General features: G+C 36.2%; 1 long non-coding RNA gene across 4 annotated transcripts in view; it reads left to right on the forward strand.

Moving 5' to 3' along the window:
- The window catches only part of LOC102151391, a 298,291-nt gene extending 280,894 nt beyond the window's left edge, over positions 1-17,397 (forward strand). For all 4 annotated transcript variants that reach the window (XR_005356690.1, XR_005356691.1, XR_005356688.1 and 1 more), the window contains 2 exons: positions 13,954-14,020; positions 16,592-17,397. This is a non-coding gene — a long non-coding RNA (uncharacterized LOC102151391). The remainder of the gene's footprint in view (positions 1-13,953; positions 14,021-16,591) is intronic.
- The last annotated feature ends 720 nt before the right edge of the window (positions 17,398-18,117 follow it).

Consider the following 18,117-nt stretch of genomic DNA (forward strand, 5'->3'; position numbering starts at 1 on the left):
ACATGGCAAGGTAGACGTTTCTTTTTCCAAGGAGCTCACAGTCTAGTATATCACACTCAGATGCAAGTAACAACATTATAATGTGACATGGGCCACAGAGTAGATGGAATTCAATTCCATAGAAACAAGTACTCTTCAAAATTATACTTGATGTGGGCTTTAAATGCATTGTGGAAAAGCTACCCTACATCTCTTAAAAATGTTTTCCTGAGAACTACATAATTTTGTGGTTTTATAGATTATGCTGCTTTCAAAGAGTACTTTTTTTTTCTCCTATCAGACCAGCAGTCTCTTTCAGTGAGGATGCTACTCTAAGGTGTGATGAATTCAGAGCAGCCACCTTCACTGTCTTCATGTCTCAGGATGGCAAAGGCAAAGACAAAGGGATACCCCTTTAGGATCTGGATCACTTTAGCCTGTTACGTCTCAACCGTCAAACCTGCACAAGATGCCTCCAGATTAGTCAACAAGCAGATGATTAGAGATAAAACCTCTCATCTTGGGATAAATTTAATCCAGGCAGCATGTGCTCTTTGGTCATTTTATAAATATAGCATTTTAGAACAGCATTCTCAGAGATCCAGCAGTGCATATCCAGCATTGTAGCTAAAATATTCAAATAGAAATAAAAATAACTCCCCAGAAAGTTGCTGGCATTCATGTTTCCGTTGGAGAATAATTACAGAAGTCAGTTTCAAAGCTAGCATAAGAGATGTTGAAAACCACCTCTCACCCCCACAGAAATGCTAATGACTAGTTGTATTATAGTCTTAAAGCAAAGGTTCCTAAACCTTCTCTTTCTCAGATTTATGGTGTTACAATTACTGGCCATGACCAGACTCTCTGAAAGGAAACAGAGATTCCCTGGACAGTGAAGAGATCCCACCAGGTATCTCCTGGGGCAGTAGAATTTAGCCCTGAAGGTTTAATATTTCTAATCCTATTATGTTCTAATCCTATTACTGAAATGTTGAGGTGAATTGAATATATTTCCTTCTTTATCTCTGTGCAATCTCACATATTTCCTTCAATAATGGCTTTTGGCTGCCTCTCACAAACAGTTTTGCTTCTTTAATTCTTAAAAAGAATATATAGACAATCAAAGTGAAATCTGTTTATAGCAACATGCAGTGCCGTGTCTCCTTATGATGCCTCACGGGGAAACTGGCGATACAGTGGCTATGCATCCAGCCCCTGATTTCTTGCCTTTTGTTAACCCAACTTATTATTACATCAAAAATCATACGACAGATTCAGCACACACATATTCACACTAATGTGTGTGTTTATGTGTGTGTGAAATAGCTACACAATGAGTTATTGAGTTGTAGATAGAAAAAATGCTAGGGAACTGCAAATTACAAGGATATAATGCCATCAGGGGGTTTAATGGTGACATCATAAATCACAAGAGCAAGGTATAAATGGACTGGGCTTCCCCACAACTCTAAGATGCCACTGGAGCTGTGATTTTAAAGATTGTCTACTCTCCCCAACCACCATTCCCTTATACGTGGATAATTTGTGTTATAATTTTCATCTTCTCCAGTTCTCTCTACTTTTCCTCATCAACTTCAAACCTTTTTTCTACACCCAGAGAGAATCTGTTTTCCCCGCAGTGCTATTAGAGCAGCTATATTTAAATGTTAACACTGGATTGTCCGAAGTTAAAGTATAACAATTCTAAAAATCATGCCATTCTGGGCTAGATGTCATACTCATGCAATATGACAGACAGGTGACAACAGACCTGAGGATTAAGAGATTTTTCTCTCCTTGGATGACTGTGCTCCATGCACCTCTACTCATTTCCGCTAAGAGCAGGGAATCTAATTACATAGAGTACCCCTGTTAGGACTGCAAACAGAGAGATGATATTATAGTTTTTCTTTTTCTCATATCTGAAGTTTGGCGAATCTAAGTAATATTCTAATTTATTTCTATGTCCTAAATGATTCCTTTTTCTCTCTGATGCTGTCTTATAGAGGAATATATTAACATAAAATAATAACTGGCCCAAACTTTTGTCCAAATTTAAATATGTCCTAGCAAAGCCAGTCCCAATCTAATTGCTTTTATGTGTCACTTTAAAGTAAGAGAACCAACCTCCTGGCAGCTTTGCTTTGGGTCTTAATTAGCCACTTAACTGCAAATTGGTTGGCACCCTAGTCCTTTCATCAGTTATTATCCAAATAGCATCACCGACTTCGGATAAAGAAAAGAAAGATCCCACATGTAGCAGGTCTTTCCATCGTTATTGCCCTTTAATACAAAGAGGGGGGTTCCCAACTACTAATTAAGGCTACGTTTTTAATAGGCAATTGGCATCTTATTTAATTCATTCTCAGTGCGATGTCTTAAAGGAAAAACAATCACAGTAATGTGTGTACAGTGCTAAAGAATTTACAAAATATTTTCATCTACTTTATTACTCTTACATAGTATCTGCTTTAGCCATGTATTAATCAATATGTTTTTATTGGTTGCCATGATTTAGGATGTGGATTTTATTTTAGTCCTTATCGCATTTGCCTGTGTATCCACGGAGGTATCTAATAAAATTAAGTGGGCCAATCCCTGGTGCATAAAAGGGAGTTGGCTTCTTCATTTTTTGTTGCATTTCTAGGAAATGGCTAGACTGTTAAACATAGTGTCTAGAGAGGTACTTCTTTACAAAGCAAGCATAAATGGTTAGTGAGCAGAAGACTCAGAGGCTTGGTTCCGAGTATATAGAAATAAGGAAGAGGGTAAGAGACTACCGATAGAGATCAGATCCAAAAATTTGCCACATGGGATGAGAATTCAAAAAGAATATGACAATTTGCTTAGTGTTTTAGCAGAATATCCTCAATTGATACTTTGCATGCATTATGATATCACATCCTTCGTTGATGCTATAAAACACGTCATCATGGTGAATTTTTGGTCATCAACCCCTTTGTTGTTGTTGTGTTTTAACCTGACCTGAAAACTGGCCCTCTTATTTCAGGTTATGACACTTTTTATAAATTTTAAATGCAAGTACTCTTTTCTGTTCCGTTATTTCAGGTCACTAGGAATTGTATCTGGGTATGTGAGTTCAGACCTTCTCTGTCTCTCTGAAAGACAGAGGAGTTGAGATTTCGTACATCCCAAATGTCTCCTGCCCACCACAGTAACCAGAGCTCAGAGCCCAATCCACAGGCTGACCTCGAGTAAGATTGTTTCAGGCTGTGTGTTTTGGAAAACTTGGAATTGGTGAATTATGTTTATGAGATTCATCTCTAAACTGTACCAGAGCTTATAAAATATTAGTATTTACAATATCCTGGAACAACAAACACAGCATGGAGGCAGCTGCCTCATCAGAGACTGAGCCGCAGTGATCTCAGACATTTGTCTGTTTATCATGGACTGGATTTCCTTGGCAAATGATTCAATAAGGAAGATGAGCACACCAGTCTAACACTATGCTCGACACTGCACGGAAATTTGCTCCTCACCGTCACCCCAAGTGCTGGTGCTTCTACTTCGTAAGCCCCACTGCCTTTAAGTTGAAGTGTGAAGAATAGCAATGTGGGACTGAGATCAAATGAAGTCAGGCCTTTGATTAAATGTGAAATGAGTGGTGTTTTGAAGAGAGCACAGATCTTTTTCTTTTTGGCCGATGTAGGCAGTATCTACAATTAAATCGCAAAAGGAGCAGATGTATGCTCACAGGAAAGATTTGAAAGAAAAATCATTAGGAATTATTACGCTTTGACTACCTAAAAACAAACTTGTTCCTGTGAAATATATGAGTTATTAATTCTGGCAACACTCGAGCTTTTTTCCTTCCATATGTGATTATGGAATACCCAGTTTTTAACTGTAATATGCATTTGAATTTATCCAACAAATTCTCTTCCCAGAATAAAAATTCAGTGATCTCCTGGAAGAAGTTTTGTGATAATGCAATAGCTGTGAATTAGCTAGCAAAGGGTTTCATTTTTCTATATCAAACAAACAAATGAAGCACTTTGCCTAGCGTCTTTCAAACAGTAGTAGGTATTGGATAAAGTGTTTGAATAAACAAAGTAGATGAGAAAGAAGGACTAGGCCTAATAAGAGAATATTTCTAGCCAGTCCACAGTTCCACCTTTGATATCTAAAGAATCTGACTATAATCACATCAAAAGAAAAAAATCTTATTTTTGTTTGTCAAAATAATTCCACAGTGCAGCTGCTTGCTCACAAAGAACCTCGAATAAAGGAGTGTCCACCTGAATTAGTGTGCAGCCAAAAATGTAGGAACAAAAATCTGAGTGTTCATTAAGGACTTCCATGTGATAGATATTACCCTGAAAAATAAAATGGACAGTGTCTTTCCCTCCCTCTAGAATGAGTTTATTCTGGCCAAAAAAACACATTCCAGAATTTTTCTAATTTCCTTATTGGTGGGTTCATTTGTAAGCAGCCACAACAGTTGGCCAAGGTCAGCAAGTCAGGACTACAATGTCTCAAGTCCCTTGAGAGTTGTAATTTTTATATCAAAATGGAGGATATTTGGGGGTGGTTTATCTCCCCAGCTGTTTTTAAGCAGAGAGTGGGCTGACCACCCAGTGGATGAGACCAGGATGGGTGGAAGTGGAAGAGACTATTTGATGTGACTCAAAAGAAAAAAATGCAAGATTCTTGGGGAAAATTCTATCATGGCAGAAGGCCATGAAATACTTGTCTTAAACAACTTTTTTTGTACTCTAGATTGTAAACCTACCTCCTGTAAGCAACCCTTAAAAATCGAGACAAAATAAAAGACAGCACTGAGAGTACTTTAAGGAAGGGAAGGCTTATATTAAGGTTATATCAAGTTCATAGAATAAAGAAGATAGCGGGATCTAATCTCTTAAATATTTTTAATTTGTTTTGTTTTCATCCTGTTTTGAATGGTATTGAAAGTCAATGAATAATTTAACATTAATTTAGTAAACCTTATGTAAGCTATTTTATCTTCATAGTCTTATAAAACTGGGTTTATAGAACTGACTCGTATAAATGGACTATCAAGGAGAATTACTATATGTAAATATTGGAGGTGATAAGAGAATGAAAGAGTATTGTGATTTCATCGTTTGGTTCTGTTCATGGAAGAATCATAGCTTTTCTGATTAAATGATTTATTAAGACCATAATTAACCCTTGTCTAATACAGCAAACAGAATTTAGTTTATTAGGATGTCATGAGGAGTAGAGACATGCCCATTTCTATTATGTTACACAGAATGTAAACTTCGTGATATTCGGAAAACAGGCTATTTACTTTGATATTCCTAGCACCTGGAATAGTCCTTGACAAATTAAACAGTAGATAAACTATTTGCTGAATAAATACACCTAAATCAGTGATTTCCCTGACCAAAATGAGACAGATAAACTACAAAAACAAACAAACAAAAAAAGACAAATCACATAAAAATAGGAAACTTTGGTAGAACCCAGAAATCTGAATGTTTTAATAGATTGCCCAATGATTTTGATATCTAATTTTGGTAACCACCAACTATCTACAGCTTGGTACCATATATTGGAAACCATAAGTAAGCCCACAGACATGGAGTGTAATTAAAAAAAAAAAAAAGAATGTCTTTAAGACAGGCACACTCCATCTGGTTAATTCATATTTTTATGTCACTCTCTACTGTTGTACACTAATTCCATTTTACCCATTTTCTTTACCTGTCTGGCAACTGAAGACATTGGGTTTTAATTCCTGAATTAATGCTTATAACTTTAAGCTATAATGATGCTTATAACTCAGTTTTGGCAGACTCTTGTTTTATATGAAAGCTTCAATTTGATATTTATTTTATTTTTACACTTCTTATAAGAAAAGGAGCACATTTTTGAGATTAAAAAACAGGAAAACCAAGAAGGAACTTGAACTAGATGTCTTTCAAAATACCTTGTAACTTTGAAGTTCATAGTGAGTGGTTTTGTGAAGGCCACTTATGAGAAAAGTCTCACGTATTTAGTACACCCTTCAGGTCTCTCATATTGCCTCTATGTAGAGAGGTATGCAGAAAATACACGCAAAAGAGGTTAATGCCTTGAGGGCTGAAAACAGATCAGCCTTCAAATGCAGGAATCTTGGTAAAATATAAAGTTGTTTTCAGTAAAAAGTCCATTAAAAACTAAGATTTACATCTCTTTCGGGTTACCAGTGTGGCAATAAACTCCAAACTTCTTAATTAGTTTGGAAGTGTGTAAGGCTTCTTCATCTGGCCTTGTCTCTCTTCAGCCTTGGTGAAAAGGAGCCCATGCTTAGCGTCCACTCATCCTGGCCACTCTTTTCATAGTTCCATTGCCCAAGGACATTTAGGCACTGAGGTAGCAGAGGGAACAAGCTGGCTGATATCCCACAAGGCGAGTCATTCTATCCATCTTCTTATTTAGTGCTTATTCTGTGGTGGGAATTCTTAGCATCATGGCATTTCCCACTATCCGTAAGTCCATCTATAACCATACTTCAGATGACTTTTCCTTCCACATTAGGTGAATGACCCAGTATACTGCTCCTATCTCTCCCTGCTGGTAAGATTTCCTTTAACACTGTCCTTTAGACAAATTTAAATGGGGGATATAATGGAATGGTGATTTAGTTTTTAGCTACTACCAACATATATAAAAAGGTCCAAGTTTCTTTCTTCATTATGTGGTTGTAAAAAAAATCCCCACCTCCAGTAGGCCATAGTTAGTTGAAGAAGTGTTGTATGAGCATGAAATATAATACCGTCAGGCATAAAGTTGGTTGGAGTCCATTCAGAGCTAGTTGTGTAAGGGGCACTGGGGCAAGAGACAAGGAAGGCAGAGAGGACCTGATGTGTGCATATGAAGTACCTCAGTGTCTCCACAGTGGCTGACTCATAGCAGGAGCGAATAGTATTTGTGGTTTTTATCATCAGAAGCATGATACCATCAATAGCAATGGAGAAAGTTAACTATTCTGAGAAATTAAGGAAGTGAATCTTAGAAACTGTTTAAATGAAAGAGATGAAATTAAAATGGCTGCTGTAGACTGGAAGAGAAGGCTTAAGAGGGGACTTTTAGGCAAAAGCAGACTCAAGAGACGTAATAAAAGTGATCAGGTAAGGAGGGATAATGAGGTAAAGAATGAGGCAGGGAATTCTGAAAAGTTTTGAATTACAGTATAAAATATCTACATGACTTGGGATCCCCTGGGAGACCTGAACAGTTGTGATAGTTAATTATATGTCAGCTTGACTAAGCTAAGGGATGCCCAGATAGCTAACAAAACACTGTTTCTGGGCATGTCTGTGAGTGTTTCCAGAAGAGATTAGCATTCAAATCAGCAGGTTTAGTAAAGAAGACCCTCTCACCATTGTGGGTGGGCATCATTCAGTTGGTTAAAGGTCCCAAAAGAATAAAAAGGCAGAGGAAGGGCAAATAATATCTGGAATGTTCATCTTCTGCCCTTCGACTTCTGGGACTTGGGCTTTCTGACTCTGGGGCTTATAGCCTGCATCTCCTTTAGAGTAGGAGTCACATCATTAGCTCTCCTGATTCTGAGAACCAGAATCAGAAGGTTCTCAGGCCTTCTGACTGGAACTGAATTATTCCACTGGCTTTCCTGGTTCTCCAGCGTGTGGACAAGCAGATCATGGGACTTCTCAGCTTCTGTAATCATGGGAGCTAATTCATATAATAAATCTCCTGTTCTATCTGTATATATCCTATTGATTCTGTTTCTCTGGAGAACCTTGACTAATACAGAAGTGTAGAGAGTACTGACATTTTTAAGACTGCTAATTTGCAGAGGACTAATTTGCGGCAGTTCTTATGGGTTGTAAGTGCAAGCTGTTGCAGTAAGAGCTGTGAACTTGAAATCTAGTGATTGGTGTTTTAATCCTGTCTTTGCCACCTAGAGCATTTTTCCTTAGCTACAAATGTGAGAGATGGAATAGAAGGTCTTTGAGCCTGTTTTAGGCTTGATCATTATACAAGTATGATTGCAAATCAGAACCCTAGGATTCTGTGAATATCCCAGTGAGGCATCCTCCAAGTTTGACAAAAGATAGACTCACAAGGTGTGCTTATGTGGGAAGTGCTATTAAAACGTAAAATAAAATGATCAGATGTGCAAGTGATTAGATAGTTAAGTGATCAGCTAGCAGAAATGTGATAGAGAAGATCTTACAGGGCATAGAGAAGAACTGTAAGATGTTCCATTTTAATAGGAATATTAGTGAGGCATTGTACTGGACCTGAATGAGAGAGAAAATGAGGAATAGAAGGTAGATTTTGTTGATATCTTCATGTACATGTGTCTGGTAGATAAATTCATGTGAGCAGATAAAGCTGTTTAAAAATCTTAATTTGGGGGATCCCTGGGTGGCTCAGTGGTTTGGTGCCTGCCTTTGGCCCAGGGCACGATCCTGGAGTCCTGGGATTGAGTCCTGCGTCGGGCTCCTGGCATGGAGCCTGCTTCTCCCTCCTCCTGTGTCTCTGCCTCTCTCTCTCTCTCTGTGTCTATCATAAATAAATAAATAAATCTTAAAAAAAATAAAATCTTAATTTAAGCGACTTAGATTGGAGTCACATGAAACTTCCTTTACAAATGAATTGTATCATGTGAAGTTAAAGGAAATTCGGGAATAGTGGCTTGGCAGTAAAAGGTAAACAACTGCAACTAACCCCCACCCTCCCAGCCTTTCCGTGACTGAGGGAATTATAGTATGTAGTTGAAGAGAGAAAGAATGTGAAAGAGTAATAGTTTAGTCTTGCTAACGTTGAAGTGATGACAAAACCATTGTTTCACGTAGAGATTTACATTAGTGACGTATAATATGATGTAGGAGAAAACTTAGCTTTCAATTCAACATTTTAGTAGGCAAATTAAAAATAACACAATAGAATATTGCTTTTCCTCTTTCCAAAACTGCTATTATCTTGATTCAGGAGAAATTCTAACTATTCTATTATGGAATGGCCCCAGTTATGACCAGACTGGTCTTTACCTTGTGTGCAATAGAATGACTAGCTGTCTGACACTATCTAGCTACTTCCTCTCCTTTTTCATATTTTAGATGCAATACTATGTGAATAATATGGTATTTGCATATGAATTCAGGTTAGACAGAATTAGATCAGAGAAGATTTCAAACACTATTTTCATTCAAAAGATAAGTGTCAATGATGGGATGGCAGATGACTTCAGTATGCAAATATTTTGGTTTTCATGGAGATAGGATGGATTCCAGCACAAACTACTTCCACCTGCAGAATTTTCTTAATAAAAATATATTTCTGTTGTCTTTGGTCCACTTTATAAAGACACTCAGTTTTCTTCACTTCACTATAATGGTCCTGAGAAGCATTCTCCGTGACTAAGGTTAAGGTGGAGGATACAGACATAATGTCATACTATAAAACTGCAGTTTTATCCATCTGGATCAACTTTCATGTTACTATTATCCATATGGGAAATTGTAAAGAAAGCAGAAATATGACTTTCATTAGATTTGTAAAATATACTGAAATTAAAAAAAAAAGAATAGATTTTCTATCAATTTATTTGTCATTCTGGACAAAGGAATGTGCCAATCATCTGACTATATATTTCCACATCCAATTGATTACTCCTAGATATTTGCATTTGCATATGTTGTCCTATGAAAAAAAAAATCTTTAGAAGTAGTCTATTGTTATCTGGCTCCTTCTTCCCGCAACTATGGCATATTGTAAATTGTCTCAAAGACTCGAGTTACAATGTTTGGTTCTTTAATCTCGTGTCAAACTGAAGGTTAGTTTGACCCATATTAAATAAGGGTAGAAACATAGAAAAGGAGACATTGGTGATAAACAGTGTTTAATTCCATTTTGGAGAAAACAATCAACTCTCTTTCCATAGGATAAGGCCGAAAATGGCAAAAGCTCACACAAATATACAGTGCTGTATCATTCTCAGGTTAATAAAAACAATTTATATGCAGGGTAGTGAACAAGAGGAAAGTTATGGAAAACATTTCTCACCCAAGGACAGTGTACCAGATGTGTTAAGACTTATGGGAGCAATCAGAGGTGACCAAGTCTCAGTGGCGGGCCTCATTAAGTTAGACGGTGACCCAGCACCTTCAACTTATTAAGCTGTCGAGAACTTCAGTGATTAAAACCAAAGAAAGGTCAGATACAAACCTTCAGAATGTCCCCACACTGATATTTTCTTGTAGGCACTAGACCCTCATGGAAATACTTCTCTTGACTTTTAAAAAATTAGGTATTTGAACTGGATTTATTCAAAGCTTGAAGGAAATTTTAGTAGATGATGCCTCCTTAAGACTTCTCATACCGGTTTCATGACTGTGATCAATATCTAAAAAAGCGTATCCATAGAAGGTGGTTTTGCATATCATCAGAGATGAGGCCAGAGGAACAGATTCATGGGGATGGTAACATCTTTAGATAGATAGTTCTCAGAAGATGAGCAGGAGTTGTAGCTATTGTTAGAGATACTGGGAATAAACTTTCAAAATCTTATAATTAATACATGTAAAAGTTAAAATTGAAGATTTAATTCCATCCCAAGTTGTATCCTGGGCTTTTTATATTGTAAGGGTTTAGATAACTTTTCTCTGTCCCTTCCTTCTGTTTTCTCCAGATGTATCTGTCTCTGTATTATGATTTATAGATACACGGAGCTCTGAATACATTCATATGTAAATGTAGAGGTACAGTGTTATCATATGTATGTAAATACATACAATACATGTATCTAGGATAATGTTAAATGTTATGCTTTCTGATGTCTTGGGATATAAGAGAAGTCTCAGTTCTACATGCACTCAAACCCTTCAATGCCTTAGTGGTGGAAAGTTGCTCTACTGTATCTGCAGCACATGCCAAAATATTGTGAAACTGGTTCTGCAAGCTTTAGCCTGTTGCACATCTCCAGGACATGAAAGAGAAAAAAACCAGAAAGGGCTATTTATGCCTATAATCCCCCCACCCGCCACCATTACTGCTTTATGGTATTTTTTCCTTACCTCCTTTCAAAGAAAGTTTGCCTTCAAGACAAGTGTTTGAAGAGTTTTACAGTTGCCTGGAGTTTGAGGGCCATAGGAAGGGGCCACTGCCCTCTCTAGGGAGAATTCTCCAAGCAGCAGAGTGATGGAAAGAGAGCCCAGCAGAGAGTAAACTGCAAATGTGTGTCGTGCAAAGGGCCAGTGGGAATTCTGAGGAAGGCAGCCTTGCCTCCGTCTTTTCACAAGGGACTTCACCATTTCACAGAACCACTTCCAGGGCACAGGGCCACTGCAGAGGCGGAACTATCACTAACGGAGGTGCTGAAGGGAGGGTGGGTGGTATGGCAGCTAACTGGAAGAGGCTTCTAGAAAGCCACAAAACTCCCTGTGAGAGGGAAAATCAGAAATCTTTGAGTTCACTCCTCCTTCCTATTACAGGATATCAGTGGCTTGGGGAGAAACTTAAATTTGCATTGAAATTTAGAGTTAGTTGATACTTCATCAACAGGACTTTTATTATGGAAGTGGAACATGAAAATTTGTAGGATTCGCCTTGGCAAGGGGACATTCTCATCCAGTACTGATAGGAGTATAAATACAAATAATATTTCTGGGCAAAGACTTGGCAACATACATTAATAATTCTCTCAGAAATTAATATATTTTGGCTTTCATCTTCCTATGAATTGACCTCTAGAAAATAATACAAAATTACACAAAATTCAGTCAATAGTATGCATCATATTATCTCTAATAATAAAAACAGAAACAATTTATATCTAAGAAGAGAATGGTTCAATATACCTTGTGGAACATCAGTATGATGGAGAGAGATTGCATAACCATTTAAATTGTTATTTTCAAAGATTAATATAGAGCAAATGCTTAGCATATAATGTTAAGTGAAAAAGAAAGATGCAAAATTATACATGAATTTGAATATAAATTTAAATATTTATGATTATGTAAAATATGTATGCCTAAACAAAAAGATTGAAACAAAATATTAAGAGTTATAATCAGATGGAGTATGAATTGGTAATTGTATTGCTTTATTTATACATTTCTAAATTTTTTAAATTCCATTAAATTAATATTATATTGCATATATTACAATTGAAAGACACAAAATACAGGGTGATTTATTTTACTGATATAATAAGCAACATTTTTTCCTGACTATTACATATAGTATTAATAATGGTGGCATAACAGAGCATATGAGAAATCCAAATTCAGTATATTTTATTCTATGAATTTCAAGTCTTACTATATATTTTAATATGAACAATATAATTTTAGATACAAAGTTTCATAGAAAAATTATGGATTCACTGTCATTTCTTTAAAAAGTATTTTCAAACACTTTTGTAATTTTTCTACCCAAAAAAGAAAATATTATTTTTACTGATATAATTTACATTTTTATGTATGTGTTTTTATTGATATTAATTCATACTCCATTAAGAAATGTGCTTTCGATTCCATTTCCTATACATCTTAAATTCCTGTATTTCTAATGTGCTTAACACAAAAAATAATTTGGTTTTGGAATGCAAATACTTAAACATAAAATTTTGTAGTTAGTACATGTGAAAACACTATGTAGATGACATTGTCTTCATTTGGAGGCACAAATCTCACAATTACTTTTCAGCTTCCCTTATGTTCCTTCCCTTCTCTTTTTCTTTCTTCTTTCTTTCTTTCTTTCTTTCTTTCTTTCTTTCTTTCTTTCTTTCTTTCTTTCTTTCTTTCTCTCTCTCTCTCTCTCTCTCTTTCTTTCTTTCTTCTTTCATTTTTTTTTTTTTTTAGACTTTATTTACTTATTTGGGAGAGAGCACGAGAGGGAGAGGGAGAGGGAGAAGCAGACTCCCTGCGGAACAGAGAGCCTGATGAGGGACTCAATCCAGACCCTGAGTCATGATCTGAGTTGAAGGCAGATGCCCAGTCAACTGAGCCACCCAGGTGCCTCATTTTATTTCTTGATCAATATTCTCCCTGTGTTGTTTTTCCTCCGCTTTCTGACTTAGATGAGAATCCTCACCACATGGCTTCCCATGTGGCTACTGAAAGGTTGTAAGGTACAAACTGGAACCTGAGGAGTTGGCTGTCTGTGATGTGACTCTTGACCAAAGGAAAAAGGAGACTGAAAGGTGTTGGACACATAAATTCCTTTCCTTTTCTTTCTCTTCTTCACTGACTTCTCAGAGGCTTGCTTTCTTCTCATGAATCTTACAAACAAGTTTTAAGAGCCGAGTAACAGAGACAAGTCAACTCATCATCAACTCTGTGGCTCACTGTTAAGCAGAAACCAGTGTGGTGACACATCGTGGTGCACTGGTCTCACCTGCCTTTGCTTTGTTTCCCTTTTCTGTTACCTTCACCACCAGAGCCAGCACCTCCCAAAATGTGTAAGCGCTTTAATCTTTGCCTTCTGCTTCTCTATCTAGAAGAACCAGTTTATGATACTTTCCACGTGAGATAACCTCCTTCTCCATCAGCAGACTTGGCATGTCATGGACTATCAGCATTCTGGCAAAGAGTTTTGCTAATGAACCTACCTTTGCTGTTATTTTGAAAAACTGAAAGGGAAAAATTTGAATCTGCAGAATAGGAGCTTATTTCTTTCGACACCCGAAATTGTGACTGAAAGATGACTCTGTTGAAGCCAATTTTAAGGTCGAGGTGGTAATACCAGGATTTTGGCAGGAAGGGAGAGAGAGTTTCCTCAGTAGGATCCAGAGAAAAATGACTGCCTTCGAATTCATTATGTTTCAGGTTGCATTGCACAGTCCAGATAATATCAGAATTGTGGTCTCCACCCAGTGGGTGATCTCACATACATTTTCTGAGATTCAGTGAACAAACTTAGCCCCATGTGATTAAAAGTGGGTTTAATCTGGATTCTACCGGACTAGGCTATTTGATGTCTAAAAATCTTGGTTTATCTCTGTAGTGGCCACATATGGATTCGAGAAGATCATGGTGATTCAAGCATGGCTATGTTGAGTGAAGTCTATGTGGTGAGAACTTTGCCTTTTTTACTGAATTCAGAAAAGAAAATGGACATGGACAATGACATTTGGAAAGAAGTCTATAATTTGGTTAAAACAGATAGGACAAGTCAATTTTCTATTAATGTGTGACTTACCTCATTGAATCCACATTTAAAACATCTAGGTTCATCCAGTATCAATGATAAAAACAAAAGGTATATGGCATGCAGGATAAACTCTTCTGACCCTTTCTTGTGTTCTAAATGCTCAAGGATTGCCTTTTGTTTGAGAACCTGAGAGTAGATATACTTTGACATCCAGAAGATCTACAGTAACTACGATATCTGATATCTGGGTTCTATGCTGAGGGAATGTAACAACTCTAATGTGACTAATGGAGCTTTCAGTTACTGCCTAGGTTAGATCACACTTCCGTATTTCTTTCTACAGCAAGATTTTGGGCCCCTAGTAACAAAGCATGCTAATAAAATTCTTGCATTTTAACATATGAAAGAATTAAATGGACTATCATAATGTGCCCCAAAAGAAGGAAAAAAAGGAGGACAATATAAAAAATTAAATGGTTCAATCTAAAACTAGGTAGAAATATGAGAGTGAATTTTCTCTAATGAAACAATTAGACTACACCTATCAGACTGCATTCCTTTTTATACTATGTCCTCTGTAGTCTGAACAGCTAAGGTTCTGGGTTATATTTTTAAATAAGCCAATTGGCAGTTAAAAATAATAAATTTAATTGACTTTTAAATAATATAATTATGTATAATACCATATTAAAATATGATAAATTTTATATAATATAATAACATATATTATATAATAAAATATATATAACAATATTATATATAATAAACTATATATAATGTGATATATTAAAATATAACATAATATATTTTAAAATATAATTAAAATTTGGTTAATTATAAAATTAATTAATTAACCAAATTTTCACTGTAGACCTTATGAATAATAAAGAAAAGCATGTGGAGGGAAACAAAATTTGTACATCCTTGGAAAGTCGTTGCTAATTTGTGTTTGTGCCCCCCAAATTTTTTATAGTTTTTTACACAGTTACATACTTCCAAAATAAGATAATACTACATAGGCAATATTGCATTCTATTTGGGAGATTTTTTGTCATCAGTTTTCTGTACATTTTCCAAGACTTTTTATATTCTCTGAAGATAATGTTTAATTGCTTCATATTATCTTCATATGATGGTAGTGTGATTTATTTACTCAGCAGCCCACTTGTGGCTGTTTTTTTCTACTTTACCATTAGAAAGAACTCTGTATTGAGGCTCCTTAAATTTTTTGTGTGTGGGGGAGAATCTCTTAGTTCTTTCTAAGAAGTAGAATTACTGACTCAAAAGGAATACAAGATTAAAATTCTTTTGATACATATTACCAAACTATTTACAAAAACTGGAGGTCAAATGCTATTCCATGTATTTTCAATTTATGTTTTGACTATAACTGAAGTTTAACTTTTTTTCACTTATTAGCAATTTATTATTTATGAATCTTGATTCTTGATTAATTTTTTGCAAAAGAATTCATCTTATATATTGGATTACAAGAACTCTTTACATATTGAAGCTTTTTATGAGTGTACTAGACAGAAGTAAACATGAAAGACAAAGTACTTGCTTTCACAAGCTTGGTTTAGCATGCGAGACATAAAATAAGTAAGCAAACAAGGAAATAAGACACGCAGTTGTTTCAGACAAAGATATTTCTTTGCATCTGGTCTTTTAGATAGTGATGGGTGTACTAGAATTGAAAGGGATGATTCCTTACCTAATGTGTACAGAATGTGATAAGGTTCTCCAGTTCTCCAGCCTTCATCTTAAATACATATATATTATTTTATAGTTTTCCTTATTTAGCTCTTGCCCACTTCTTATCTAGTTTCTTCTTTTGTATTTTATATTTTTGTTTTTATGGAGGAGAGCTGTCTTTGCATTATGTTTCCTAATTGGCTCTGGTAGGTGACTGACTGTTTTAATCATGATATCTATAATTTGAGCTTTGGTGCCAATGTTAGGATCAGGGTGAGCCAATTACCACAGGGTGCTACTCAAAATTTCCTGTGATTGAGCTCCCAGGATTCTATCTTCCTAAGTCCCTAAGCTCACCCTTGGCTTGGAAATGTCAGAGTTGGAGAACCTGATGATAACCAAAAAACTCAGCCTTATTAAAAGTATCTCTGTCTATTGGTAGTTTATCTTTTTTTTTTTTAAGATTTTATTTATTCATGAGAAACATAAAGAGAGAGACAGAGACACAGGCAGAGGGAGAAGCAGGCTCTAGTTGGAAGCCTGATGTGGGACTCGATCCGGGGACTCCAGGATCATGCCCTGGGCCAAACGCAGACGCTTAACAGCTGAACCACCCAGGCATCCCAGTAGTTATGTCTTGAAGTTGTACTATGAAACCTGCCATTTGAAAAACACTTTAGTTTTTGTTTTGCATCTAGTCAAGTTTAAGAAACTTTTAAAAGGTACTTATACATTCTAAAAATCCACTTAATATTATTCAGGTTGTATTATAGTTTTTGAACTTACTTTCTTGCAGATTTTCATTTGGAGAAGAAGAGAGTTGATTCATCCTGATTGGACAATGGTGAATGAGACTCAGGAGCTGTGTCTGCTTCCTGACTTCTTACTTGACCAGGGAGGATGTGAATGGTTGTGTGAAGGGGGTTGAGTGACTCTACTGTGGGAACAATTCCCAGGAATGATCTATCTTCCTCTCTCACTGAGTGTCTACTGTGTATTTTTATGGCACTAATTACTACATGGGGGCCCTAACAGGTCACATTAGTCCAGGGAGAACACAAGAATCAAGGAAAACATTGTCATATCATTTTCCTGAGGTTTGCTGGTGAAATTTTGGAACTTCTTTTCCTTTGGACTTCAAAATATTAACTGCCATGTTGTATTAATATAATGTACTAATATTCCTTGGCATGATTAATTTTTTCCTACTAAATTTGAAGCCTTTGAAAGCTTTGTGTCTTGGGATCAAGACTATAGGCCTGTTATATTTTTTCTCAGGCTTGCCTGAAAAATGTTTAAGTATGAGAATGAAAGAATATTGATGCTATCTCTCTATACACAAAGATTCAGCTTAGGGGAGAGATAAATGTTTGTCCTTAACAACCAGCTCCAAACCAGGACCAAGCACACCTCCCCCCCATATACAAATCACTTCCCACATTCCCATATGATTGCACACTTGACTATCACGGTGCTCAGTACTGTGATTTTTTAATTTATTTTATTAAAAAATTTTTTTAAAGATTTTATTTATTTATTCATGAGAGAGAGACACACACACACACAGAGGCAGAGACATAGGCAGAGGGAGAAGCAGGCTCCATGCAGGGAGCCTGACATGGGACTCGATCCCGGGTCTCCAGGATCACACCCTGGGCTGAAGGCGGTGCTAAACCGCTGAGCAACCCGGGCTGCCCAGTACTGTGATTTTTAAATTATTTATCTGTCTGAGTTTTCTTTACTGGATTATAACTCCAAAAAGTTAGGAAGTTGGTCTTGGATTTTCACTCTGTCTTCTTCAAACCTCAGTATAGGGCAGAGCATATGGTAATTGCTTATTGAATGAATCAATAATCCATTGAATAATCATTTTATTTTGTTCTCACATTGCTTCTGAGCTCGATCAACATCAGATTCTGCCAAATGCTTTTATAAGCTATTTTAATTCTATATCAAGTTACTAAAACTTAAACAATTTTCTGTTAAAAAATAAAATGTTTGTTTTCGCTGTGCTTCTCTTCAACTTACAGAGTAAATTGGTGTTTGGTTTGATGAGTAAGTGTATTTAGACATTTATCTGGCACACTTGAATAGATAGATCAGTGTACTGTTTTTAAAGTAATAGTATAGCATGTGGAATTTACTCTGACAGCTTCTAGCAGCAGTAGTAGCTCACACTTATACGTATAGCATTTACTACGTGCCAGCCTAGTAGCGAACTTAAGACTATTTGCCAGGCATGATTTAAGGACTTTAGATATATTGCTTTGTCTGCTCTTGTTCATAGTTCTGTGAAGTTGGTATGATTATTCCCATTTTATG

Source organism: Canis lupus, chromosome 3 (assembly GCF_011100685.1).
Source record: "Canis lupus familiaris isolate Mischka breed German Shepherd chromosome 3, alternate assembly UU_Cfam_GSD_1.0, whole genome shotgun sequence".
NCBI classification, from domain to species: Eukaryota; Metazoa; Chordata; class Mammalia; order Carnivora; family Canidae; genus Canis; species Canis lupus.